This window comes from Schistocerca cancellata, chromosome 2 (genome assembly GCF_023864275.1).
Source record: "Schistocerca cancellata isolate TAMUIC-IGC-003103 chromosome 2, iqSchCanc2.1, whole genome shotgun sequence".
Lineage (NCBI taxonomy): Eukaryota > Metazoa > Arthropoda > Insecta > Orthoptera > Acrididae > Schistocerca > Schistocerca cancellata.
Window position 1 is genome coordinate 237,907,317 of NC_064627.1, and position 4,136 is coordinate 237,911,452.

Sequence of the window (4,136 nt, forward strand, 5' to 3'; positions counted from 1 at the left end):
GAGTAGCTCCTCACGAGACTGAGTGCACCCCGAAAAATGGCAACAGCGCATGGCGGCTGGATGGTCACCCATCCAAGTGCCGGCCACGACCGACAGCGCTTAACTTCGGTGATCTCACGGGCACCGGTGTACCCATTGCGGCAAGGCCGTTGCGCTGATGTGACTACATAGGGTGGTCAGAAAAGGTGTAAGAAGTTATATAGTAAGTAAGATGAAAAAGTACAATGAGATGATCGTATGCACTGATGTGAACGCTCGCAACTGGGGTATTTCGGCCGCCGAGTTGCCGTACTCGCTTCGGCGGTACATATACTAAAATTGGAACGATACAGAGAAGATTAGCATGTATACAATGTCCTCCAATTAGGTCGTCCACCTAACCCGATTGAACAAAAGTTCCCCCAGGTTGATTGGCCTCATGTATGGCGCGCGGTGTTCGCCTGTTACCTTGACACGAATGTTCAATCTGTCTGGTACCTAACTGTCAATGGTAAGCAAATCAACCAATTTCGCCTTCATCGTGTCCACCTCGCCAATCACCTCTATGTTCCACGTGTGGAGCGCCAGACAATGATGAACATCGGTTTGTTTGCGGACCGGCGGCGGAGGTTTGGCACTTGGTTCGACGTATTGTGGCTTTTCTAACGCGGGACATTCCGGATCGGATTACTCCCCTTTCATTATTATTTCCGGAATGTGACTATTTTCCTCGGACAAAGACCAATGCTGTGAATTGGATTCGCGGACATGCCATTCACTACCTATTTGGACAAACTGTAGACTCTGTACTCGATTTTTGGACATACCTCAATGACCGTCATTATGTCGTTGTAAGTCACCCAAAATACAGATAATTTTTCTCGAACTTCCTTGGGAGTGCTTTCCACGAGCCGCCTCGCAGCTGGAATGTGTCAAGCCAAGAGAGAAGAAGGTTTCCTGTTTGAACCAATGAACATTTCTGAACAATTCAACGGAACACATCAATTTCGAGAAGACGTGACTCAACGTATTACCAGCGGGGCGCAGAAGGCCTCTGATCAAATACGCAACAAAACTACACAAAACAAAATAAAAAAAATAAAAATAAAATTCAAAAAAAGGAAGATTTTGTTGTTTGTAAGTATAGCCCTAACCTTGATTTCCCATATTTCCCCTGGTATACAGGCAGCTCTCTGGAGTAGATTTAGCCAGGAGCCAACGCCTGAAGTGGACCAGATTTTTTTGTTATAGGATGAAAAGTGGCGGTGGCACTTAGGTTTTTTTTTCCTTTTTTTCTTTTTTAGTTCCATTTTATTAAGGGGCTTTCAAAAAAACAAAAAAAAGTTGCCAGTGACGCCACATTATACTGCCATACGATACATGAATAATAACAGATCAGCCATTACTTCCGATGTAGTCAGTACCTCCTCGACATTAATATGTCTACTTGTAGTATAAGAGACGATGAAACTGATTCCTTTCGAAGGCCTTACAGTCCAGAATCCGTTAGCCAATCAGTCAAAATCGTCGTGGGCATTGAGGCAAACATCCACCGAGACATCGAGTTGACGTACCCGTTTCGTAAAACAGTGTGTCTTGCTACGTGCAGAAGTTCGTAACTACCTGCTGCGCATCCTCGTTCGACAGGGATCGTCGACCCTACAAGCCCTTTATTAAGAGAGCGAAGGCGTGATAATCGCCAGGACTAGAGAGTGGATGCTCGAATGTGTCCCACTTCAAATTGATGTGACTTCTGCATTACATTTGCGACTTGGGGACGTGCGTTATCACGAAGTAGCAGTACACCTTGGCCCACCACTCGGCAACGATGATTTTAGACAGACATACTGCCCCATACACATTCTTCATTCTGCGATGGATGTCTAACGGTGTTTGTCCTTCGGCAACAAAGACAAGAATAACAGCCCTCTGGTCTGTTTGGACGCATTTGGTAATAACGTCACCATTGTTCATGTTTCCACGTTTACCACACGCACGTCGGTCAGACACGAATGCCACACTAATCCCTTGCATGCACGCCTGTGCTTATATACCCGCATCGGAGCCGTGCTACGTTGCATGTACGCTGCAGCAACACCCTCAAATGGTAACTTTTTAATAGCCCCTTAATTTTTTTACGCTTTCTGGTAACAATTATTCAAAAGCTTCACTTCCTGTTCCTACGCTCTTAGTCCCTTGCCGGTTTCATTTCAGTGTCTGTAACTGTCGGTCTCACCATCTATGCAGAATTTCAGAGAGAATTATGCTATGAATGTCTTCTGTTGTTTTTACGTCGGTGCAAAAATTAACGAATACAAAAATGCAGAGCATTTTACAACCAAGAAGACTCTCTATAACGCTTGGTAATGTGTATATGACGGTGTAAATGTTGACAAAAGGTGGCCACTAGTGTCATCACGACTTCTGTGGAATGCGCTCTGTACGTCTAGTTTAGAAGCCTGACTCATAGATGTTTATTAGAAAGAAGTTTAGCTGTGGCCAGCTACGTTAGGTTTCACTGTTGAAGATCTATGACGCGAACAGCCCTATCGAGCTGGTCCCGCAGATTCTCGACTGGGTTAAGATCCTGAGAGTTTGATGGCCAGGGGAGTACAATGAACTCGTCCTGGTACTCTTCGAACCACGTACGTACACTACGAGCTCTGTGACAAGTTGTACTTACCTGCTGGTAGATGCCAACCTGACGAGGAAAAAACAAACTGCATGTAGGGATGGACAGGGTCACCGTGGATAGATGCACGCTTGCGTTGATCCATTGTACCTTCCAGAATGACAAGATCATCCAGGGAATGCCACGAAAACATTTCCCAGATCATACTGCTTCCTCCTGCGGCCTGGACCCTTCGAACTATTGTTGAGGGCCATATGTCCGATGGAGCATAAAATGCCAGTCATCTGAAAAGGCCACCTGTCACCACTCCTGGACGTCCTATTCCCATATTGGTGTGCAAATTCAAGTCTCCGTCGCCGATGAACTGCCATCAGCATGGGTGCATGAACCAGGCACCTGCTGCGGATGACCATACACAGCAATGATCGATGAACGGCCATTTTTGAGGAAACACTGTTGGTAGTCATCTAGGCAGCCAGTTGCTCAACACTTGCACTTTTAATCACCCGCTTACATCTCCGCCGCCGTCTTTCACCCCTGTCATCTATGGTTCACGGTCCACCACAGTTTCTTCGGTGCTGATTTTGCTGTGTACGGTATACTTTAATCACGGCAGTACGCGTACAGTTTACAAACTTAGCCGGTTCGGAAATGCTTCCACCCTTGCCCCGAAAGCCAATGACCATGCCCTTTTTTGACGTCAGATAAAGCACTCAGTTTCCGCATTACGCGACTGCACTGTTTTCCGCGTCCCCCGATGCACCTTATATACCCTCCACTGCAAGTGCAGTCACCTGGCGTCTGTGGGTGGCTACTGGTCGTTGAAATCGAACGTAGGTGGTAGTCGCATTAATGTGATTCATCCGTGTATGAGGAATAAGACTCGTATACGTATTTTCACAATGTCTGCAGAGGTCAATTCTGAACATACCAATAAAGAAGTTGTGCTATTAAGACTTGAATAACGTAGATTCACGACGTCTGCAAAAGCGACCTTTATGTATATAAGGAGGAAGCTTGTATGTCAAGATAGGAACCACCTAGATTCTCAGTATCCATAAACCTATTTTATGTTTACTAGAATAGCAAAACAGTGAACCACATAAATTAACAGTGCCCGTAGGAGCTCTGAACGTAACAGTAGGAATTGCGCCGTGTTCTCGACCAACCTAAAATTATGAAACTTCCTGGCAGATTAAAACTGTGTGCCGGACCGATACTCGAACTCGGGACCTTTGCCTTTCGCGGGCAAGTGCTCTACCAACTGAGCTACCCAAGCACGACTCACGCCCCGTCCTCACAGCTTTACTTCCGCCAGTACCTCGTCTCCTACCTTCCAAACTTAACAGAAGCTCTCCTGCGAACCTTGCAGAACTAGCACTCCTTTCTTTCAGGGGTGTTAGTTCTACAAGGTTCGCAGGAGAGCTTCTGTTAAGTTTGGAAGGTAGGAGAAGAGGTACTCGCAGAAGTGAAGCTGTGAGGACGGGGCGTGAGTCGTGCTTTGGTAGCTTAATTGGTAGAGCAC

The 4,136-nt window shown here is 46.2% G+C and overlaps 1 pseudogene; it reads left to right on the top strand.

Annotated features, from left to right (window-relative positions):
* Nucleotides 1-288: 288 nt before the first annotated feature.
* Nucleotides 289-346, top strand: LOC126163362 (U6 spliceosomal RNA; annotated as a pseudogene).
* The last annotated feature ends 3,790 nt before the right edge of the window (nucleotides 347-4,136 follow it).